General features: G+C 44.9%; 1 non-coding gene and 1 pseudogene across 1 annotated transcript; one reads left to right on the forward strand and one right to left on the reverse strand.

The window, feature by feature from the left end:
• Positions 1-6,652: 6,652 nt before the first annotated feature.
• LOC123815864 lies at positions 6,653-25,565 on the forward strand (annotated as a pseudogene).
• LOC123814444 lies at positions 23,543-23,662 on the reverse strand. The gene has a single exon (XR_006784912.1). It is a non-coding gene; the product is annotated as a small nucleolar RNA SNORA61 (small nucleolar RNA).
• Positions 25,566-25,653: the final 88 nt, after the last annotated feature.

Below are 25,653 nucleotides of genomic sequence, written 5' to 3' on the forward strand. Positions count from 1 at the left end.
TTCTATGTTTTATTCCCTGGTTGGCACCATGCCAGTCCCTGGCCAGTACCTACCCCTAATGCACAGCCCAGCAGTCCAAGCCCTGGTTATTACTAGACTAATAATTAATAATTGTAGCTAATATTTATAAGCTAGCACACATACACAAACATATATCTGGAGGTTTATCCAGAAAGTATCCATCCATGTAGTATGAAAAATAAAGATCTTTATTTAAAAAGATACAACATAGAAACATTGAGAAACATTGAGACATTCAACAATCAAGAAACATTGTACATAGACCAATGCATCCTCAGTCCCCTTCAAAGTAGGCACCTCACACAAAATTGGGACCTCACACAGTTCTCCCAATCACTATTAGCTGTGCCGTCGTATTTTCCTGAATCTCACTGGCAGCCTGAAATCTCTTTGCTTTTAAAGGTGATTTTAGTTGTGGGAAAAGCCAGAAGCCACGGGGCACCAAATCTGGGCTGTAGTGGGGACTGAGTCACCAGGGTTATTTGATGTTTTGCCAAAAACTCTGCACAAGACATGATGCACAAGTAGACACGCTGTCATGATGAAGCAGCCAATCACCAGTAGCTCATAGCTGCGGACTTCTGAATCATCCAGATAGTTTCCACAGAGGAATGTTCAAGCTTAATACAAAATTTGATGGAGATTCGTTGCTCTACTTGCTCAATCGTTTTGAATGTGATGGTCATGCAGTACACATGCTCACTCAATGGCTAGTACAGTGAAGTCGTCATTGTTCACACATACACATTCCAGTCCACTCTCCTTGGCTGACAGGTTACATAGATGCCATGCAAACCATTCTCATTATATTAACAACAGCTGGCCTTTTTCCAGACAGAACTTGAATATTTGATATTCATAGCAACCCTCTGAGGTAGGTACTATCGTTATCCCCCTTTTACAGATAAGAAAACTGAGACTCCAGGAGATTAGGTGACTTTCCCAAGGTCACAAAGCTTGTACACAGCAGAACTGAGATTTGAATCCTGGACCTGCAAACATAACCTCTGAGCTTGTACCAACACTGAAAGTTTTATCCCCTGCCCCCAATTCAGCCTCAACTTCACCCCCAAATTCTCTGGATCTGATGGCAACTCTGTACTCCTCGGTAATGCAGCTAGGTCCCACAGCCTGCCACTCGGAATCAGAAGGCAGAGTCTGCCCACCCTGTCCCTATTAGAGGCTCTCCTGATATATCCTTACTGGTCCTACAGACAGCAACAGAGCCCAAATCAATGAGAAGTGTACACTGAGCCAAGCCAAGGTGGTCAGCTCACGGAAGCCCTAAAAAAGACTGAGCATCATCAAAGCATCCCAGATGCTGATTAAAATGAGCTCCAGATACTGCAGACACAGCCGTGGCACCCCAGGCCCACCTTTCAGGACTGCAAAGGATGCTGCCCCAACAAAGGCATTCCTGTGTCTAGAAATGCCTGTGAAATTCAAGGAGTGGGCAGTGGAAGAAGCCAGCCATGGGAAGCACAGTCAGCCCGAGGATAAGAGAGTCCACAGGAAGGAGGTTTGGGCAGAGGCTTTCACGTCCCCTGCAAGAATCAACAGTACAAACCACACAGTCCCACTCTAGCGGAACCCTGGGCATTGGCTTCTCTGAGCTGTGTGCCAGCAATTCCAGATGGCTGTTCCACAACCTCTTGGACCAAATTCTGCACTCCCACTTTATGTGGCTTTCCCAGCCAACAGGCCTGATTTTATTCACAAATCAAGTATCTCTCAGTTCCATCCTCTCCCTCTCCCCACCCCCATGCTTCTAGCACTTCCTAGGGCATTCATCACTGTCAATTATTAATAACCAGATGTGCAATTTCTTTAGAATTTACAAGAGTCAAACAAACTCATTTTGTTTTTTGAGGTAGATATCGCACTCATTTTACAGATGGAGAAACGAAATCCTAAATTGCAGTGCCCCAGGGCAAGCCATTGACCTAACTGCTTTAAGGGGGCCAGTATAAAACAAATAGTTGCACAATGTTTTTACTGAGATCAAGATAACTTTGCTTTTAGAAATGCTGAGCAGACAAAACAAAACTTGCCCACTGGTTTCTCTGGCCTCTGAGCCACCAGTTAAATAACTCAGATAAGCCTGCCTGTGGGAGCCCCTGCTGCTAACAGCCAGGCTGCTCAATTCTGTTATTTCCTCGGTTCTTTGTTAATTCACCATAGCTCAACTGACTTGTATGGAAAAGGAGGCAAAGAAACAGTATTGAAGAATCCCCAATATGACTCAGAGCAAAATTCCCACCAACCTCCACCACAATCCAAACAACTCAAATACTAGACAGACCCTTGTAGTCTCAAATTAATGCATGGTGTGCGGGGAAGAACCTTCATTCTTTAAATTCCAATATGGGATATTTCCAAAGAGTAACAATATTTGCTTTAAAAATAAGGAAACCCCAAGATGTCATCAGAGTCATTTCCTATTTCATTATCACATTAAGACTACACTTTCCAGCCACCATTGGTGGAGAGACAGAGGGAAAACAAGAATTAAAAAAGAACAAATAGTAAACCTGACCTACAGAAGTGGGTTCTAACCTGGGGACATGGAATCTTTAGTCAGTTTCAAAGGGATCCATGAACATCTTGGAAGATTATTCAAGATTTTGTATGTACGTAAATTTTTCTGGGAAGAAGTTTCCTAGCTATCATCAAGAGCCACCTCAAAAAAAACACACTTAGAGTAGAAATAACTGCCTTCTATAATCCAACACTATTTTCTCAAGCCCAACTTTCCCTCTCTCCTGAAAAGAGTGACCTCTCCTCCACTGGCACCATGGAGCTGTGGGCCACAGGAACTTGGTGACCCCCAAGGCCTGTCAGCCCACCTATAGTTCCTGTCACTCCTGTGTCTGCCTAGTGATGCTGAACCGTCTGCAATGGAAGGCCAAATATAAACCCATAGCACCCTAGATAAGCCAAACTGGGAACATTCAAAAGAGCTGAAAGGGACAGAGTATGGAAAATAAAACATCCAGTGCCCAAGAGAACGCAGCTGAGTAGCCTTCAGAATCACTCAAGAAAGGCTGGAAGGGCTAGAAAGGCTGAAAGAGCTAGAAAGGCTGGAATCACTCAGGGAAGCAGATGAGACTTCTGAAGTTTAGGGAGGAAGAGCATATTACATGGGTTGGGTTTGCAGGTGTAACAAGCACAGATCAGAGGCAGGAACTAATTAAAGTGACAGAGATGCTGGGAAGGAACAGATGGACTGGTCCAGGGCCAGGGAGGAAATGAAAGGCAAGATGAAGGCCGTATCATCAAGCACCGCTTAGAGATGAGGTCTGAACTTGTCTATGGAAGATGTCAGAGGTGGGCAGATTTCAATGGGGAAAGAGACCACATGACTAGGCTCTAAAGGAAAAGAAGAGTAACGAGTGGGGTTTAAATTAATAGAAAAGAAAAGAAAGATATGATTACTGAAAAGAGAAATTGTCTAGCACAAGGAGTACCAGGTGTTCATTTTGAAGGTACATGGTAGATGAATGGTCTATTCAGCACGGGGCATGTAAGACCAAATGCAGGTGTGGATAATGGGCTGACCTGGGCCAAAGAAGATGGAGGGATCCTTCCCACATGCCTGTAGCCTGCCTGTGCAGAGGTCTTGCAACTGACTGTTAATGTAGAATCATTGTGAGTCTGTGTGATGGTCCCAACATCCATCTCTGCCTATACTTCATCTGAGCAACTGTATTCCGACTGAGTGGCCAGGATTAAAGAAAAATATAAATTACAGCACAAGAAAGTCAGAAAATGACCAAGAGTCTCCTAGTCTGTTCTGGAACAAGTTCTACTCCCTGAACCTGGTGTGCATTCTATTCCTTGATGTGTTGTTGCTGTAGGAAATAGTGAAATTCACAAAATCTTAATTGTCATCAGTAAATAGCTGGTTAAGTAGGTTATAGTTTGTCTATATTCTGGAATAATATACTGCTTAAAAGAATGCTTAAAAGAATGAACTGCTTCCATTTTAGGAATTCCAGCCAAGAGGGAGGCATAGGTAGATATGCCTCACCTCCTCCCACAACAACAACAAAAAAAAGATAACAATCCATTTAAAAACAAAAAACAACCAGAACTGCCAGAAAATCAAACTGTATGGAATTCTGACAACCGAGTTAAAGAGGAAACATTCATCCAGACCAGTAGGAGGGGTGGAGACAGGCAGCTGGGGTGAAGAGGGCACACAGCGAGGCAGTGGCTGGCGAATGGGGCAGTCCCACATTCACATGTGGATAAATGCTGGGAGGAACAACTGGGGAGCAAGACAGACCATGCAAACCAGGGTTCCAGCACCAGAAAATAAAGCTTCAGAACCTCTGCCTGTAAAAACCTGTGGGGGTTGTAGCAGGGGAAGTAACTGCCAGTCTCTCAGGAGAGTCTGTTGGAGAGGCCCATGGGGTCCTAGAACGTATACAGTCCCACCCACATGGGAATCAGCACCAGGACAACACCTGGAAGGGTGCCATTCACTTGCGGGAAGCAGAGAAAGTGACTGAATGCAGGTGAGAGCCGAGCAAGTGACATTCTTCCCTCTGACCCCTCCCCCACATACAGCACCACAACGCCACAAAGTGAGTTACCCCACCCTGGCAAATACCTAAGGCTCCCCCTTACAACATAACAGGTGTGCCAAGACAAAGAAATATGGCCCAAATAAAAGAGCAGATCAAAACTCCAGAAAAAGAACTAAGCAACAAGGAGATAGTCAACCTATCAGATGGAGAGTTCAAAACACTGGTAATCAGGATGCTCAGAGAAATAATTGCATACAGCTGCAAAATAAAGGAAGCAAAGAAGGCTATACAAAGTGCAATAAAGAAAAATATACAGGGAACCAACAGTGAAGGGAAGGAAACCAGGACTTGAATCAATGATTTAGAACAAAAGGAAGAAATAAACATTTAACCAGAACAGAATGAAGAAACAAGAATCCAGAGAAAAGCTTAGGAACCTCTGGGACTTAAGAAGTACCAACATCCAAATCATGGGAGTGCCAAAAGGGGAAGAGGAAGAGCAAGAAATTAAAAACTTATTTGAAAAACATAATGAAAGAAAACTTCCCCCATCTGGAGAAAGAAATAGACATGTAAGTCCAGGAAGGTCAGAGAGTTCCAGACAAGTTGGACCCAAAGAAGGCCACACCAAGACACATAATTGAAATGTCAAAGATTAAAGATAAAGAGAGAATCTTAAAAGCAGCAAGAGAGAACAAGAGAGTTACCTATAAAAGAGTTCCCATCAGACTATCTGCTGATTTCACAAAAGAAATCTCACAGGCAAGAAGGGGCTGGAAAGAAGTACTCAAAGTCATGAAAAGCAAGGACCTACATCCAAAGTACTCTTTCTAGCAAATTTATCATTTAGAATGGAAGGGCAGACAAAGTGCTTCCCAGATAAGGTAAAGATAGAGGAGTTTATCATCACCAAGCCCTTATAAAGGGACTTATCTAAGAAAAAGACGTTGATTGAAACTATGAACAGTAATATGACAACAAACTCACAACTATCAACTGAACCTAAAAAAAATAAAATAAAAAATAAACTAAACAAACAACTATAACAGGAACAGAATCATAGAAATGGAGATCATATGGAGAGTTATCAGTGGGGAGGGGGAGCAGGGAGAATGGGGGAAAAGGTACAGGAATAAGAAGCATAATTGGTAGGTACAAATAGACAGGGGGAAGTTAAGAATAGTATAGGAAATGGAGAAGCCAGAGAATTTATCTGTACAACCCATGGAATTGACATAGGGCAGGGGAGAATGCTGGAGGGAATGGGGGTACCAGGTGGAGTGGGATAAAGGGGAGGAAAAAACTGGGACAACTGTAATAGCACAATCAATAAAATATACTTAAAATAAAAAAGAATGAACTACCTCCAGATGTGCTAAAATGAAAAAACATCCAAGATCTCCTGGAGGGGGAAAAGTGGGAGATTGTACTATAATGCCATCCTACTTGTTAAAATATTATACAAATATATACTGTATAATTGTGCTTGATATTCAGCTATTCATTCAAGAAATATTCATTGAGCATCTTATCAGGCACTACACAAAAAATCCCTGCCTACACAGAACTTAACTAATTCTGGTAGGGGAGACAGACAATAAACAAGAGAATCAAGTAAAAGGTACATGCACAATGTAAAAAAAGTGCTAAGGATAAAAAGAAATCAGGGAAGGGGACAGAAGTATGAGGTAGGTGCAGTTTTCAATACCACCTCCTGGGAGGTGTATTTGAGTCAAGAACAGAGGGAAGTGATGGGAGAGTCAGGCTGCTATCAGGAAGAAGAGCCTGGGAAATGGAAGCAAAGGCTCTGAGGCAGGAACCTGCCTGGAGGATGCTAACAGCTGGTAAGGAGAAGGGATAAGGCAAACAGGAGTTAAAGTAAAGGGAGGTAACAGGGTCTGCTGACCATGTGAAGACATTGCTTTTACTGTGTGATGGATAAACATGCTAAGCCTCTAGGAAGATGTTAATAGTGGTTAATTAAGAAATGGGATTAAGAACAGGAGTGAAGACTGCTGGGTGTTTGCGTCCATCTGCAAACACAGGCCTCTCGCCTTTGCCACTCTTCCACCTCCTCAGGTCTACTCCATCCCCAGCTCACTGTGGATGATATTACTGTGCTCATGGTCAACAATGGCTCTGGCATGTGCAAGGCTGGCTTTATGGGTGATGATGCCTCCAGGGCCATCTTCCCCTCCATCATGGGACACCCTTAGCACCAGGGCAGGATGGTGGACCTGGGCCAGGACTCCCACGTGGGCAATGAGGCCCAGAGCAAGAGGGGCATGCTGACTGTGAAGTACCCCATTGAACATGGCATTGTCACCAACTGGGACAACATGGAGAAGATCTGGCATCACACCTTTTACAATGAGCTTGTGTGGCCCCTAAGGAATACCCCATCCTGTTCACTGAGGCCCTCCTGAATCCCAAGGTCAACCATGAGATGACCCCGGTCATGTTTAAGACTCTCAACACCCCAGCAATGCATGTGGCCACCCAGGCCATGCCACCCCTGTATGCCTCTGGCCACACCACTGGCATTATGATGGACTCTGGGGATGGGATCACCCACACTCTGCCCATCTATGAGTGCTACACCCTCCCCCACTCCATCCTGTGTCTGGACCTGGCTGGCTGGGACCAGACAGACTACCTCATGAAGATCCTCACGGAGTGTGGCTATAGTTTCCCCACCACAGCTGAGTGGGAAATGGTGTGTGACACCAAGAAGAGGCTGTGCTATGTTGCTCTGGACTTGGAGCAGGAGATGGCCACTGCAGCCTCCAGCTCCTCCCTGGAGAAGAGCCAGGAGCTGTCCGATGGTCAGGTCATCACCACTGGCAACAAGCAGTTCCACTGCTCCAAGGCCCTCTTCCAGCCTGGGCATGGAATCCGGTGCCATCCATGAAACTGCCTTCAACTCCATCACAAAGTATGATGTTGACATCCGTAAGGGAGCTCTGTACCCACACAGTGCTGTCTGGTGGGACCACCGTGTACCCAGGCCTTGCCAAAGGATGCAGAGGACCCCACCCTGGCTCCCAGCATGATGAAGATCAAGATCCTTGTGCCCCCCGAGCGCAAGAACTCTGTGGGGACTGGTGGCTACACCTGGGCCCCCCTGTCCACCTCAGTGGAGATGGCACACTCTTACAGGAAGTCCCCTGCTTGCCCAAAAGCCACTCACTTCTTCCTAAGAAGGGCCAGTCCTTGCCTGAGTCCACACAGGGGATGGTGGTAGCATTGTTTTTGCCTAAATTATGTAATCCAAATGTTTTAATCTTCACCTTAACCCCTGTTCTTTTTGTTTTATTTGAATGGTCAGCCATCATGGCCCCCCTTTTCATCCCCACCTTGAGATGTATGAAGGCTTTTTAGTCCCCTGGGAGTGGGTTGAGGTGCGGATGCAGCCAGGGCTTACCTGTACACTGACTTGAGACCAGTGTAATGAAGTGCACACCTAAAAGGAAAAACAAAAAGAACAAGAGTGAAAATCTTTTCAATTTTCACATTATAAACTTTTATACTGGTTTTACATTTTATCTTGAGTACCTATGCATTGTATTATTAATTTTAAACTCATTTCCAGATTTCCATTTTTTCATTTATATTAAATTTATTGGGGAGACATTGGTTAATAAAATTATATGTCTCAGGTGTACAGTTCTATAATACCCCATCTGTTATTATACTGTGTGTTTGCTACCCCAAGTCTCCTTCAACACCATCTTCCCCTCTTCTATCTTCCCCCACCCCCCTTTCCCTCTGGCAATCACCATACTGTTGTCTGTGTCTATGAGGTTTTGGGGGTTCCCACAACCCTCCACCCCTCTGACAGCTGTCAGTCTGTTCTCTGCATCTATAAATCTGTTCCTAATTTGTTAGTTTATTTTGTTCACTAGATTCCACATATGAGTGAAATCATATGGTACTTGTCTTTCTCTCATTGGCTTATTTCACTTAGCATAATGCTCTCCAGGTTTACCCATACTGTGGCAAAGGGTAAGAGTTCCTTCTTTTTTATAGCCTGGTAGTATTCCATTGTGTAAGTGTGCCACAGCACTTTTATCCATTCATCTACTGATGGACATTTGGACTGCTTACAAATCTTGGCTATTGTAAATACCACTGCAACAAACATAGAGGTGCATATATTCTTCTGAATTAGTGTTTTGAATTTCTTTGGATAAATTCTCAGAAGTGGAATCACTGGGTCAAAAGGCAGAACCATTTTTAATTTTTTGAGGTAACTTCATACTACTTTCCACAGTGGCTGCACCAATCTGCATTACTGTCAACAGTGCACAGGGATTCCCTTTTCTCCACACTCTGGCCAACATGTGTTTGTTGATTTATTGATGATAGCCATTCTGACAGGTGTGATTTAATGTTGAAGATCATCATTCCAAATAAATACATAAATGTATTTTCTTAGATTCTATATTTGTCTATTTGGCATCCCTTCATTACAAAGCCAATTTATATTATTTGTATTTCCTTATTTTCTGTATTACTGATACTCTGGCATTTGGGGACCTTACAGACCCAGGAAGAGACTGCCCCTCCCAAGTTTGCTAATTCCTAAAGTTAATAACAACTTGCCTAAGAGCGTGCCTTTCGTATGCGAAACCACCAGTCCCCAGCCCACACACCCAACTGGCTCCTTATCCAGTTCTCAGGCAGCCAAGCCAATATACCCTTTGCCCCAAATCAAACCCAGGACCAGGTACCTGGCAACTAGGGACAGCCCCCAAGGCCCAACAGAATTATTCAGACTAGTCAGTTCTACACTGTTTACTCTGCCCAGCATTTCCATTCTCCCAGAAACCCCAATGAAGGCTCTGGTCTAAAGACTTCTCCTCCCTTCTGTCTTCAGCCTCTTAACTATCCTGGTGTTTCTCCAGGGGCCCTGAGTGACTAGTGTAAATGTTCACTCAGTGACAGTGACCTCTCCATGCCCTCACTTACTCATACCTCTATAAATTAAATCCTGGGTAAATAATTGCTACACACGTATCGTTATGACTTTAAAAATTCCAGGGATTTCCATAGAGAGGAAAAGTGACCATTTTGTTTTGTTCTGTTTTTCAATTTAACAGTTGAATTAACTGATTCAGACCTCAGCCTATGTCCTTGAAAAATGGGAAATGAAGACCGCTGAAAACCATGAAGTGACAAAACTGAAAATGTAAAGTCGTTCTAGTGAATTCTAGTGAATTCTAGTTTTTACGGTGGGGGGGATCACATCTTCCTCCTGACACTCTCAACAATTGTTATAGGTGGAAAAGCCATGGAAATAGAAAGCCCAAGAGTGTAGGTGGTTTTGAATTTGAGGTGGTCTGTAGGAGAAGCCAGGATGAAGTTTCAGCTAGACGCAAAGAAGGGTGTGGGGATCACAGAAGAGCACCTGCCGGTGCCTAGAACTTTCATAGAAAAGGGGTTGAGATGCCTAATTTAGGGCATCAAAGTGGAGACCTAGTTTTTATATAAAAGAAAGATTTGAAGCAGAACTCATTAGAACCTAAAAAGAACCAAATGTAAGTCAAAGAAGGTGTATATACGAACGGATGATTTAGAATTCTTTGTCAACTGCCTTTGAAAGAGCAGCCATTCAATGCAAATTATAGGTTTGTATTAGTGCAGGGGTCTGCAAACTTCTGCAAAGGGCCAGAGAGTGAGTGTTTGCAAGCCACACTGTGTCTGTCACATTAATTTAATTGACAGTACATAAATGAATGTGCCTGTGATCCAATAAAGCCTTAGCGATGGGCACTGAAATTTGAATTTCATGTAACTTTCATGTAACACAAAATATTATTCATCTTTTTGGTGTTTTTTTCCCTCCAACCATTTGGAAGTATATAAACCATTCTTAGCTCCTGTGCTACAATTTGCCAACCCTGCCTTAAGGGAATGGAGTTTAGAAGGTTATAAAGATCTAACAAGAAAACAAGTGTCGGCCTTTGGTTCTTGTTTTCAACATACCTACTGGTGTGGAAAATCTTCGCAAAACCCCTTGACAGGAGGCTCTGACACTCACTTCACTACTCTTCAATCCCGACTCTGCCGTGGTGCATCCAATCCTTGCTCTCCCTCTGACTAACCAAAACGGGCCCTAACCCTCTTTTCTCAGGTTGCTGGGCTCCCATTGAGTTAGGCCAGCCATTTTCAACCTTTTCATCTCATGGCACACACAAACTAATGACTGAAATTCTGCAGCACATGAAAAAGCATATTATATTTTTTGCTGATCAGGACAAAAAAAGGTATAATTTGATTCATTCATACTGGATTGCAGTTATTATGTTGGCTGTTGTCATTTTTTTTATTTGACAATCTACGGGAAAAAGGGTCAGTGCCCCTGACTAAATAGTCAGGTATTGAATGTTTTTAAAATTCTTATAGCACACTGGTTGCAAATTGCTGAGTGAGGCCAATGTAACATCCCTGAGTTAAAGGAAACATCAGGATGGGCTTATTTTTTGAGCAATAAGAGCATTTCTTACATGGAAGATCTAGAAAAGGCCTTACAATAACCTGATCTATCTTCTCTGTTATAGAGGTTCAGTGAGGGTAAATGACTTACCCAGCTTGGTCACCCAGCTTGTTGGAAGCAGCCCTCAGACTAGAAGCCATATTTCCAAATTCTTCCAGTTTCTCCACTTCATGCTGCTACTTCAGTTGTACTCTCAGGAAAAAGTTATGGAGCTTGTTATGGAATTTGGCAGGGGAAGTGTTCTTTTAAACACTCTTAAAAAATAACATAGAATGTAATTAAAATGCCACTACCACACCACAAAATATTTTTGTACTGCCAGTCCCAAACTTGGGACAGGAAGAAATTGTGGAGCTCAGAGAGAGAGGGGGAACTGAGGATTATTTCGCACGAGACCCTCAAATGCATACGCCTTCACTAAGCATCATTTACACACTAATAATAATAATGTCTTCCACACATACATATTCTACAGCAGTTCTCAAAGTGTGGTCCAAGAACCTACAGAGGTCCCAAAACCCTTTCAGACACTCTGTGAGGTGAAAACTATTTTCATATTAACGCTAAGACTTCTTTGCCTTTCTCTCTCTCAATTTCTCAAAAATGTATGGCAAAGTTTCCAGAGGCTATATGGTGAGTGATATTATACCAGATTAAACACCAAACTAGATACATGAATTCAGTTGACTTCTATCAAGCAAGACGATATGGAGATTTAAGTAGATGTAAAACAGTATTGCTCTTCTAATGTTTTTTTTTGGAAAAAAATTCTGACAAATATATTATTTGTGTTGGCATCTAATGCATTTATTATCTTAAAATGAATTTTTAAATTTTTGTCTTAGTTTCTGAGTATGCCAAGATAGTAAACATCAATAAACAAGTGGCTTTTATTTTACTGTGGCTCCTTGAACATTTTAAGAGTATCAAGGAGTCCTGAAGACCAAAAAGTTTGAGAACTCACTGACCTACAGTTTTTCAGCTGTTTTGCATGCACACATACACACAATGTAATTTGAAAGTGTTACTGGATTTATACTAGCCTTGCATCACTGAGTATTTTTCTTAATGAAAGGATGCTAAAGGCACTACTGCTGTTCTCTCTCACCACGAAAATAAAATTAGCATCAACACAGGAATAACATAAAATAAAATATCTAAGACAAGAAACCGCTACTGAAAATAATCCACAAATCAATGACGAGAAAATAAAGAGAGTGAGCAAAACAGAGAATAAGAGACTGAAGATACAGAAACCAAAAGCAATGTGTCAATCACACGAGACCCTGATTCCAATGAACCAACCACAACACAGCACTTAAGAAACAACAGGGAAAATCTGGGTAATAAGAAGGTATTCGATGACATTTAAAACTTATTGTTAATTTGCCCTGGCTGGCGTAGCTCAGTGGATTGAGTACGGGCTGTGAACCAAAGTGTCGCAGGATCGATTCCCAATCAGGGCACATGCCTGGGTTGCAGGCCACGGCCCCCAGCAACTGCACATAGATGTTTCTTTCTCTCTGTCTTTCTCCCTCCCTTCCCTCTCTAAAAATAATAAATAAAATCTTTTAAAAAATTATTGTTAATTTTATTTAAATGTGATAATGATGGTGTGGTTATGGGTTTTTTTGTTTTGTTTTGTTTTTAAAGCTTACCTTTTAGGAATACATGCTGAAGTGTCTGTGGATGAAATCATTTGTTGTCGGTGACTTCCTTCAAAATAATGCCAGGGAAGCCGTCATCATGGGTTCCAGAAGCAGCAGTCGCTGACCTGGGAGCATGAGCAGGCGGCCGAGGAGGCCTGGGCTCCAGGTGGTGAGAGTGCGGGCCCATGCAGTGCCCATGGGCCTCCTGAGCCATGGTTCAGAGCTCGCTGTGGGGTGCGGGCCAGATGAGCAGGTGGACTAACAGGTGAGCCCACACACCTTATACAAGGGCCACAACACCAAGGGCACCAGGGCCCACACCCATGACAAGAGTTCCCGCAAGCCAAGGCAATGGTCCTTGAGCTGGTGGTGCTGGAGTCAGCAGGCTACAGACTTAATACCCATGTGAACTACCGTGCCCTGGAGAGCCTAGACACAGCCCTACCCAGCCAACAGTCCTTTTGAGAAGCAACAGCACCCAGAGTCTAGAAGGACTTCAAGGAGGAGACTTGGGATCTTGATCATATAGTAGAGTATGGCTTTGAGCCCACCCAAGAAGGCAGGCACCCCCACTGTATCCACAAAACTTAATGTGCTACGAGCAGAGCAGCAGTGACTGCTGAGTATGCCTGCGAGCTGAGTACGGTGCCCAACCGTCCTCACCTCCCCCTAGTAGGCTAGTGCAGAGGTGTCACTCTCATTTTGTTTCTATTAAAGACCTTGTATACAAAAAAAATAAAAAATAAAAAATAAATAACCAGTGGGAAGGGGAGTGTGAGAGGTATAAACAAGATTGGCCATAAATTGATAATTGTTGAAGTTCAGAGAGAGATCCATGGAATATCATTCTCTCTACTTTTGAGTATGTTTAGAAAAGTCCACAGTAAAAAAAATATTTTTTTTAAATTGGTCGCCCTGCTTAAAAAAAAAAAAGGTGGGAAACTACTTCCCTAAGTCAGTCTTGATTCAGTCACTTGTGAATCAACAAGCCATATAATTTGGGGACAAGGAATTTAAATGAGGCCCTCCCTCTAACCAAAACATCAGATGGGAAAAGAACATACTCTGAACAAAACTCCTACCCCAGAAGTGATTACAGCTTTGAGGAAAGCAGGTATAAAAAGGGAGGGGACCTCAAAGGAACCTTTCACTTTGCACAGAAGGCACAGCCTGTGAAAAGAACCTTCAGATCTTGCCCTGCCTACTCCAAGACACCCACCTGGGAATCCACCAGTCTCACCAATCTGTAAGTACCCAGTCTCCCCTGGAGAGTCGCCATGATATCATGGGTAAGCCAGAAGCACCTGGAATGGGAAAAGAAATGGAGGTGGACCACTTTACTTGAGCTTTAGGCTACTTACACATAGAGCAGATGGACATACTTAAGAATGACTTATTTTACTTTTATGTCTCCATATTGGGTACTTTAATTAACATGGAAACATTTTTTAATTTTTTTTAATTTTTTATTTTAGAGAGAAGGGAAGGGAGGAAGAAAGAGAGGGAGAGAAACATCAATGTGAAAAATACTGGTTCGCTATGTTCGGTACACACCGGAACTGGGGACCAAACCTACAACCCAGGTATGTGCTCCGACCAGGAATCGAACCAGTGACCTTTTCATTTGTGGAATGATGCCCAAGCAAGCCACACTGTCTGGGGTGGGCACATCTTTTTTTAAAATCTGTTGCACAAATGTACACCACAGTGACTTTGGAAAATAATTTGGAATTGTTTACTAAAGTATAAAATAAACACATCCTATGATCCAGGAATTCCATTCCTTTGTACATATCTAACAGAAAAACATGTATATATACCAGGATATGTATATAAAAATATTCTTCACAGCAATTAAGACAATCCAATGTCTATCAATAATAGAATGAATAAATTAAGATACACATATTTACATATTGGAATATTATATAATAGCAAACACCAGCTATACATACAACATGGATGAATCTTACAAATATGAGTTGAACAGAAAAAGACATACAAAAGAATACATTCTGTAGTGTTAAAGAAAAACAATCATTTAATCTCTTGGTAGTTTAAGATCAAAGATTGAGTACTGGGTGGGAAAAAAATTACTGCCAACTAGGGAACCTAATCCAGCAGAGTCTAAATTCTGGGGGATGAAAACCGGGAAGAAAGAAACATGTTGGGTCATTTAAAGCCAAAGAGACTGAAACCTTTCTCAGATAATATTAAGAAAACAAACCCACAGTGCTGCTGACTAGCTGTGGATGTGCGGAACTGTCAGCTAAGTGAGAGGCCTGGGCTGGGTGGAGAAGATCACTCCTTGCACAAGTGGGATTGTGACTCCAGCTGTAAGACTGTGGTTCTGTTGCCTCTGCTGCATGTACGCTGGGTCCTGGTGGGGACTGCTACCCAGCCAATTTTGCACTGGTGTCAGTCAGCAGGTGAGGTAGCCAAGTCATTGTTTGTCACTATTGTTACATCTGTGTATAAAGTTCAAAAACAGGCAAAACTTTAAAAAGCAAGAAAGTGATTACCATAAAAGTCAAGATAATGATTACTAGGTGGAAGGAGAAAGTTGAAAAGGACGTGACTAGGATGGGACACATGGGAAGGGGTTCTGAGAGTAATGGCAATGTGCTATATCTTTCTTTTTTAAGATCTTATTTATTTATTTTTAGAGAGGGAAGGGAAGGAGAAAGAGAGAGAGAGAAACATCAATGCGCGGTTGCTGGGGGTCATGGCCTGCAACCTAGGCATGTGCCCTGACTGGGAATCAACCCTGCGATGCCAGGTTTACAGCCCACTCTCAGTCCATTAAGCTACGCCAGCCAGGGTGCAATGTGCTATTTCTTGATCTGGGTGGTGTTTTCAATGTTTTTTTATAATTATATTTATTTTATAATTATTCATCATACTTTGTATTTTATACACTTTTCTCTGTGTGTTATCTTTCACAACCAATAAAGGTTTAAAATAAACAAATCCACTTTATTTTCTTCAAAGATTTTATGTATTTATTTTTAGAGAGAGGGGAAGGGAGGGAGAAAGAGAGGGAGAGAAACATTGAGGTGTGGTTGCCTCTCGCACACCCCCACCAGGGACCTGGCCTGCCACCCAGGCATGTGCTCTGACTGGGAATGGAACCGGCGACCCTTTGGTTCACAGGCCAGCACTCAATCCACTGAGCCACACCAGCTAGGACTTGACTTTATTTTATATAATTATAAAAGTCCCTCTGAAGTTTTTAGAGTGGTAATAAGTGTATAATACAGCTTGCTTTTTGTATGAAGGTATCAACAAAACATGGAAGCAATCTCTTTTTAGCTTGGCAATTCTCATATATTAAGTTCTCATGCCTATTGATTTAAATACAGATGAGCTGTGGAATAAGTACGGTTAACACACTACCCAAAATGGCAGCATTTGGGTTCTAAAGTATCCTAAGAACATTCTAAAAATGACTTGAAAATGTATTAATTTGTATCCTCACCATTTTGCTAAGCCTTACCTCAGTTGAGCTAAGGTTTCCAGGCCATGAAAAGCAGTTCAAAAGAATTGTTCCATTCTTAGAACACCAGAAACTGGCGCCCTGTAGAGCATACTCGAAAAGTTGTTTCACATAAACTTCAATATGCAAATGTGTGCTTTAAAATTAAGCTTCATTAAAATGCACTTACCAGTTTAAGTAAAGGCTGATTTTGTAACCACATTTGGAATTTAGATTCCTACTACTTTAAAACAAATGCTATGTAAACAAGAAAATTAAGTGAGCAAATGATTCTTTGCCCTCCTACAACACTTTTCACTTGAAATGATTGAAGTACATCAAAAACACAAATCCTCAAAATATCCCAGTGAGGAAATGGAGTCCCCTGGCTTTGGATACACACTGTAACCAAGCTGAAAGCAGACTGCCCTGAGCTCCTGATGAGTGCAGGGAAACCGCACAAAGGCCCTCTGCTGCTCTTCCCAAAAGCCCTTCCCAGGCCCAGATAGGCCCTCTGCATTCTCCTGTCCTTGCCTGCTAACCCCAGGAGACTGGTCTATCTTCTCAGAGCTGGTCTCTACTCCTCCTAGCCCTTGAGGTCCTCTCTCTCCAAGTTTGGCTTCAAAAATACCTGTGGTCTCCCCAACAGCCCCTTCATTACTGCCCCCATTTGAAAAAAAAAAGGCAGTGTAATAAAAGGAGAGAGCACAAAGACCAGTAACACTTGCCCAACATGTAATACAGCCCACACCTCTTGAAACACCCTCATGTAACAGAGAGCAAAACCAAAGCCCAGGGAACCTGTGAAATCTGACTGAAGTCACACAGCTAATAGAGTGAACCCCAGACAAGCCATTGCTTGGCGTCATCGATGTGCCTGCCTCTCTGCAAACTTGGTGTCTTAGACCCTACTCCACTCTGTGGTTCAGAGTCAAGGCTTAGTTTAGGGTCAGATACTTCTAATTGAAGTCTCAGGCCCATCACTTCCAAATCCTGTCACCTCAGATGGACCACTTACCTCTCTGGTTCCAGTTGCTCAAGTCAGAGCTCAGTGAATGGAAGTCATTATTATCATCCTAACCTGTAGGCCCCTGTTCTCAAACTTTCCTAGCCAAAGGATCACCTTGGGGGGACTTGTTAAAAGCAGATTTCTCCAGCTCTGTACTGACATCCTCTGAGCCAGGTCCAAGGAGCACATTTTAATGTTTTAACCAGAGTCCTAGGGATTCTGATGCAAAGAACTTTGGCAAATTGCAATAAAGTATTTTATCCTTTCTTTTTACTTCTTGGGGAAAAAAGAGCCTACCAGATTTGTAGATATGTTTGTTTCTCTCAGGGAAACTCTGGCTCTAAGATTTGAGGTCTTTTAGAACAGATCCCACTCCCACTTGTGTTAACATAAAAACATAAACACAAATGTTCATAGCAGCTTCATTCATATATAACCCACATCTGAAAACAACCCAGGTGTCCTTCAGTGAATGAATGGTTAAACGAACTGTGGTGCATTCATACCGTGAAATACTACTCTGCAACAAAAAGGGAAAAGTACTCATATATACAATCTGGATGAATCTCCAGAGAATTATGCTGAGTGCAAAAAGCCAGTCCCAAATGATTCCATATGGTCCCATTTATATAACATTAATGAAAGACAAACTTATAGGAATGAAGAACACATTCATTGTTGCCAGGGGTCAAGGAGGTGTCAGCGATGGAAAGTGGCAGATGTGGCATTAAAAGGGCAAAACAAGGGATCCTTTTGTTGATAAAAGCATTCTGTTATCTTGACTATATCAATGAGAATCTCCTGGTTGTGATTTATCCTATAATTTTGTAAGAGACTGCCATGGGGGAAACTGAATGAAGAGTGCAAAAGATGTCTTTTTATTACTTCTTGTAACTGCATGCAAATTTATAACTTCAGAATAACACATTTAGTTTCTTAATGTTTTAGCCATTTAAATTTTCCCATTGTCCTCAGGCTGAAAACCTATTTGGTCCTACATGATCTAGTTTCTGCCTACCTTGCCAGCCCCATATTGCACCGTGTTCTCACTCACGGTGGTCCAAGCTAATTGGCCTTCTTTTGGATCTTCATATGTCATTTTTAGACTCTGAACTCTGCATATGCTATCCCTTCTTCCTGTAATGTTCTTCTCTGAGCTGTTCACTTAGCTAACTCTGTTTTATCCTTCAAGACTGTTACATGTCATTTTTCTTCACTCAACTCCTCCTAGGTATTAGGGATTCACCATGCAAGGCACACATGGCCCACACCAACAAAGTGTTTGACATTTCTTTTTTTTTAAAGATTTATTTATTTATTTATTTATTTATTTATTTTAGAGAAGGAAGGGAGGGAGAGAGAGAGAGAGAGGGAGAGAAATATTAATGTGCGGTTGCTGGGAGTTCTGGCCTGCAACCCAGGAATGTACCCTGGCTGGGAATCGAACCTGGGACACTTTGGTTCCCAGCCCGAGCTCAATCCACTGAGCTACGCCAGCCAGGGCTGTGTTTGACATTTCATCATCTGGGGATCCAGGTTGCTTTTCACATTTCCCTTTTGTTATCCCAAGATAACTTTGTAATACTTTGTAAATTTTTTTAGATTTATTTATTTATTTATGTTTAGAGAGGGAAGGGAGGGAGAAAGAGAGAGAGAGAAACATCAATGTGCAGTTGCTGGGGGCCATGGCCTGCAACCCAGGCATGTGCCCTCACTGGGAATCAAACCTGTGATGCTTTGGTTCGCAGCCCGCACTCAATCCACTGAGCTACACCAGCCAGGGTGTACTTTGTAATTTTTTAACAATATTTCCTTTTATTCAAAAAAGATTCAAGGAGCCTGCATTGCTACCCAGAGGGACAGTTTGTCCCCTGTGAATAACTTGCAGAGCTCCTCCTCACTGCCCTCTCCATTTTAAGGCTGGTGAGCAGAAGCAGCCAGGGAGGTATGTCGCACAGGGAAACTACCTAATGCTTGGCACAGCGAGACTGTCCAGTGGACTGAGTGAGGGTAGTGCCAGACCACACAGCTTAGGAGCCGTGTTAGAACCTTTCTTTCTTCAACTCAGTGTTGTAGGCAGCCCTGTGCTCCCCACATCCCCGGAACCTGGCCCCTTCCCTACAGACCTGACCGTCCACCCCCACCCGGAGGCCCATGCCCAAATGCCCAGCCCCTCTGGTCTATTGGAGCCCTGCAGCAACATCTGCCACTAGCTCCTCCACCTGGAGAAGGGAGTAGGGCAACACCCTTACCTCAGCCTCTTAAAATCTGCAGAGCCTAGGTCAGAGACTAAACGGAACAGCAGACGAACAAAACATGTAATGATGTATTCCCAGGCAGGGATCCCAGTAGGAAGGTATTATTATTATTACCTGCATTCTACAGATGCAAACGATGAAGGACGGAAAAATTAAGTCTTTTCCCTAAGGACACACACAGTAACAAGAGTGGTTCAACACAGCGAAGTCCGGCCGGGAGCTCAGGCTTCAGCACAGACTCTCTGCGTCCATCGGAGGTGACACGAGGAGGAAGGAGAGGGACTGAAGGGAAAGAGTGGGTAGCCGAGAAAGGAATTCGTGTATTCAGAAGGGCACTCCGAGTTTCAAACGTTTCCTTCCGAGCACTTTTACCCTGTTTGGAACTGGTATGTGTTTGAGCTTTTGTGTGCTGCACTTTGGCCACTAACAGACAATAAAGTAAAATGGGCCTGAGTAGGGACCTAGATAGCAGAACTCGAATTTGACTCTGAAATTTCCAGAAACACGCTGTAACTGACAACGGAGCGCTGCGACACGCGGGGCTGAGCTTCCAGTCGCAGCACAGAGGTTCACCTCCACTGCTCTGCGGGGAGGAGTAGCCCTTTCAGCCTGACAGCGGGTGGCGCGGGTGGACGCGGGGGAGCCAGTACAATCGGTTCCAAGACCCAGACAACTCTTCCCTCCCGGCCCCTGCTCGAAGTCCCTGGGCGCGTCGAGCCTCCGCTCGCCCGGGCCCAAACGTTCCCAAGGGAATGCAGGAGCTGGAGACGCGGAGCGTAGGCGCAGGAGACATCAGTTTTCTTTCGGGTCTGGGAACAAACCGTGTGAGAACCATTTGCTTGCTCACCCCTCCTCATGCACTGTGGGTGCTGCTGAAAGTGCAAAGTGAACATCCCAGCCGTCTGAGTTTTTGTCCTTGTGGTGGAGGGATGGGGGAGGGTGCAACTTACTCCATCAGCGTTCACATCCCTCACGACCTGGACACCAAGATCTGGCAGCTTTTAGCCATCGAAGTAGAACCGTTCCTCTGGCCTGTTGATGCTTGCCCTCCTGGGTTCTGAGTATCCGGCCTGCGAGCTCAGACTCGGCGGCGAGGCCACCGCTCAGCGCCTCGAAGGCTTGCACACCTCTCGCTCCTTGCTGGGCGCCTACGTTCAGGAACGTTCCTTTCTTTAACCACTGAACAGGCAATGAAGTGAAACGGGCCTAGCTAGGGTCCGGGAGACCTAGAAGACAGGTAGCGAAAGTGAATCTGAAGGTTCTAGAAGAATGCAGAACTGACATCCCAGGCCCTGACCCAACCGCGGAAGGGTCCCGGCTGTGAATGCCACGCCGAGGGTCTGCCCATTCTCCTGAAGCCTTTTGTGCTATTCACACTGGAACGCACAGCGAAGGTAATCCTTGGCGGAGACTCAGCAGGGACAAAACACCGGCCTCGAACTCAGGTTCGCCTGAGGGCCCAGGGGGCGCCCGTCTCCCGGCTGACCCTCGAGTCCGTTCCGGGATCTTCCTGGGGTCGGTCTGAGTTTCCTTGCTGCGCGCTTGGCCCGAGCGTCGGCTAGTTGCCCAGAGAAGTCTCTCCTTCCCGTCGGCTTTTGGGGCCAGAGGGGAACGCTCACTGCAGGGCTATCAATGTCCCTTTACATTCGCCCCCTTGCTATCGCAACCCGGGAGAGGTGGGTGGGTGCGGCGCGATCTTCTCCTGCGATCCCCAGGCCAGAAACCCAGCCGGATCCGCAGTGGCCAGATCCAAGTTCCAGTCCTGACTGTGCTCGGTGTTCTTAAAGAAATGATTCCGTCTCTCTAAGCCTTGGTTTCCACAATGTGGATAATTTTTTACCCACCACATAAGACCGTTCCCGGGGGTCAGTGAGGTAACAAAAGTAAAGGAAGGGCTTGACAGAACTCCTCGTGCTCAGTAAACTCCCAAGAAATAAATGCTAGCCATTAGTTATGGCAATATATCTTCTTTTTCCGCTTCACTGTGAGCTACTGGAGGACAGGATTCCCCAGCACCTGGCACTGTGCCAGGCTTGGCAGGTGGGAGGGAAGTGGCTGACTGAGACCTTCAAGTTCATGGGAGAGATGATGGAGAGGGAGATACATAGGGACGGAAAAAAAATGGGGAAATCCAAGACAGCATCCGTGCTGAAGGAAAAGGAGCCCTGAGGGTGCCGCTGGGGGACGCACCAGTGCAGCAGAAGGCGGAGGGCTTGAGGGCCATCCAGTCTGCACCGGGTGCCTGCTGTCACAAAACTGTGGGTCCACCTGGAGGGTTCCTGCAGAGTTTCCGCAAGCCCTCCCCCACAGGTGTGTTTCCTTCATGTCCTCTCATCGAATCTATGCAAGATAAAAGGTGGAACCCAAGGTTGCAGACCACGAAGTCAGGGATCTCATCTTGTCTGCCTAAAGGATCAAAGGGGCTGGAAGGAGCTGACCACACCCTGAGTCCCTGGAGGCCACTCTCCTGGCAAGCAGAGAAAACCAGATTGAGGACACTCGCAATGAGAAAGGCCTGGGCTAGAGTTGGCTCCAAGAAGATGCAAAGGCCATTGAAGAAGGGATGACAGCACACTGGTCTGGTCCTGGAAAGGTGGAAATGGGAAGCTCCTGCAAACCAAACTCCCACCCTCTCCCAATGTCTTTGAGTTCTAGAATGAATCCCAAAGAGATTCTAATGGTGCAGGTTCCTACAGCTACTCTTTTGGGGCATGAAAGAGTGCCTCTCAGACCCATGGCCCCACAACCCAGTGTTCTGGGACCCTCCATATGACAGTGCAGAGTGGGGACACAGGGCCGTCCAGCAACCCGCTGGACACAGTGGCGTAGGCCAGTGAGAATGGGCCTGTCATTCTGCACATGAAGGGCACCCCGGTGGGCCCCCCACAGCTCCCTGCCAGCCCCTGAGGGTAGGGTGGGGGGCAACTTCTCCTCTTCCTCACCCTTCAGGTCGGCTTTCTGTGTAACCAAGGACACCCAACGACCGAGCAGAGACAGTGCACTGCCTGAGTCCTGAAATCCTAACCCAAAGCCAGTGATGGGGCAGGGAGCTGAAAGCAGTGACCTGTTCTCCAGGGCCACTTGTGGTCTACAAACCAGGAGCTCTTCAAACATGGCTCACAGTAAATAACCTGTGGCTTGCACTATGGCAACAGAGAAAGAAGGGTTACCTAACTCAAAGAAAGTTGTGCCTGCCCTCCAGCTTCAGTGTTCCTCGGTCCAATGGGAATGATGATCCCCCCTCCCCCCGCCCCCAAACACACACACTGTTCTGTCCTTACCTGATAAGGGTTGCCTTAGGTTCCCTTGTAAGGAGACAGTGAGACTCAATGACCAGATAAAAGTGCTGTGGACACAAACTGGTGGACACGGGATCCAAAGCAGGAGTATCTCAGCGATGGGACTGAAACATAACAAGGCAAGAGCAGAGACAGTGAGTTCCGCTCCTTCCCCCATCCTCCCTAGGTCCCTGTGGAGTAGAAGAATGCCTGGGCTGGAAGAAACAGCCTAAAGCAGAAAAGAGGAAAGATGCTGCCCTGAGGCACAGGAGGAAGTTTGGGAGAAAGGAGGCACCTCGGTTCACCCAAATGCACTCTGAGTTCCCTCTCAACTCTTCTCACAGCACTGTAGAGAGGGCCATCAGTCTCCTCTGAACTGTGGATGAGAATATCAGTTTTCTATGGGACTGCTCCCCCGACCTTAGACCAAAGTGAGGAAATCATTTGGATATTGTGATGCAGCAATCAGATTTGGGCAAACCCAAATTTGTACTGGATCATCAGAATTACTGTCTCAAGTCTTGATTCCACAAATGCAGCTGCAACTTCTGCCTCTCTTTTTCTATCTCTCCTTTTCTCCTACATCCACACACAGCCCTTGTTTTCCAGTTAAGAGAGAACTGGAGTTACATTTCCTTCCAGGAAGATGCCGTTTTCTAGATCTCAGCTGACCAGGATTTAAGGCTATCAATGGAAGTTCTCAGAGAAAAGAAAATACAACACGTTTACCACTATGAAAAAGTCTGGAGGACATGCTTGGGGTGGGAGCAAAGGAACTCAGAGAAGGCAAAAGGATTGCAATGGAATCTTTTTTTTTTTTACCTTGTTTCAAACTAGTCCACATGCTAAAGAGCTGTGAGGCCAGCGTCAGTATTACTTTCCCTCCTTTTATGACCACCAAGGCCCGTGTTCAGATATGATGGGAAAGGGAACCGGAGGGTCGCAATGGAATCTTTTATATTTCATTTTCAGGGGGGAAAGGTTTCTATAGTAGGTCAAAACAGCTACCATTGTGGTGACTTGGAATTTGGAGTCAAGACATAAGCAAGCAATCTTGATTAAATTATCTCTAGCTTAATTTTGTAATTGGGGCCCCCCAAGCAGCAGGCAGAGTGCAGAGATGCCACAGTGTGGTCCCCTGGTGGTGAGCCCCACCTCCCAAAGCGTTTCTAAACATCTTGCTCTTCTCCATTAACCAGAAGGAAGACTGGGAACTAAATCCAGGCAGATTTGAAGGCGGATTACCTTCCTCATTATTCCACAGAGGCTGAGCTGTGTGGATGCTGTAGCTTTAATTACACACTTGCTTTTTCTGGGGAAGAAAACCAAAGATCATATTTTTCAAAGTATCAACTTGTTTTCCATTAGGCAGTTGTTGTAACAAGTTCTTCCAGCTACACGTTATGTCTTTAGGAAGGGGGCGCTTCAGATGGCGCGCACTACCACAATTTTGTGGCTTTTAATTACTATTTTGTTCTTTTGGGGGGTTTCAGAAGCTGGCGCCTCAGCGTGATTAGACTGTCTACTGGGCCCGCCCGCAACCATGCACACCTCCAGCAGGTGTCGCTACAAGGTAGGTACTGCCGCAGGAACTGCGGATTTGGGAGTCCAGTAAAGGCCAGCGTCCTCCAACTCCAAACAACAGCTTCCAACCACCAGGAAATAGAGGCATAAAGGAAGCCTCTACTTCCGATTTAAACGAAGAAATTGCAAAGGTAGGGAGGAACAGCGTCCTAACGTGAAAAACTTTAAAATAGGGTTAAACGCATGAGATAAAACTTTTCTATTTGTTGCTGTAAGTTTACCAAAACTTGGAGTAGGAGACGACTCTCCCTCTTAAGCATTATTCCACTTCCTGTTTTGTAAAAACACAGAATTTAGAGTTAAAATGAACTTGGAAGACCATCTGGTCAGTCTGGTAGTTTTCGAATCTAGAGAGAAAATCCCCGGCATAGCTTTCCTGCTGTCAGTTGGCCATCGAACACACAATCTCCACGTGTCAGGAAAGTACAAGGAAAAGTGATGTCAAATAGTATATCGTTAGTAACAATACCTTTGAATTTATACAGCTTTTCTCTAAAGCAACAAGGAAAATCATTTAAATATTATCTAATTACTTGTCCTGATATCCCTGCGGGTTAGCTAGGGAGCAGATATTAATATACAGTACGTGGTTTAAGAATAATTTACATCAATTGACTATGTCAAGTGCCGAGTGGCTAGCAAGAAGAGTAAATGCCAGACACTTTGAGGAAAAACGTAGCTAGAATTGGCCCGGCTCTCGGGACTGCTTTATTTTGATTGATGTTTGAAAGCTGACCTCAGGCTGGCTGATAAGAATCACTGGGATTGGTTGGCACTTGTACACTGAATGGGAAATGCCAGTGTCCGTCTTCTTGCCTTCTGTCCGCCAGCCATAGGCCACCCTAACTCCCCACCCGACCTCCAGTCCCTCGCTGCTCACACTCAGCAGCGGCCTGTCTGCACCCGCGACCACAGCAGCCGCAGCGCCGGCCCCGCGACACCCGCCCGCCTAGCGTTCCAGTGTGCCTGTAACCTCGCGGGCCCGCGCTTCTGATTGGCTGTTGCTAGGTGACGTCGCCTGCGCTCACGTGACGAGTGTTAAATGCCCACCCTGCAGGAGCCCGCCCTGCAGACAATCCTAAAGCTGCTGCTAACCGCTCAGCTCCTCCCGCCTCCCGGATCCTCAGCCCGGCCCCGCCACCCCTGCCCCCCCTCCGCTGCCGCCCCCCGTCAGAGCCGGCGTTGGGCAAGAAGCCGAGCAGGCCGAGAGGCGGAGAGAGGATGCGGCCGGCGGCAACTGTCCGGAGCTGTGCACGGTGATTGCCTCTCCCGGAGGAGGAGTTGCCTGTACCATTGCCACATTTTTTTGTTTTCCTCCCCACCCCACACCCCCTCCCCCCGTAATTAC

This window comes from Phyllostomus hastatus, unplaced genomic scaffold (genome assembly GCF_019186645.2).
Source record: "Phyllostomus hastatus isolate PE091 unplaced genomic scaffold, TTU_PhHast_1.1 phas_contig_1, whole genome shotgun sequence".
NCBI lineage: Eukaryota > Metazoa > Chordata > Mammalia > Chiroptera > Phyllostomidae > Phyllostomus > Phyllostomus hastatus.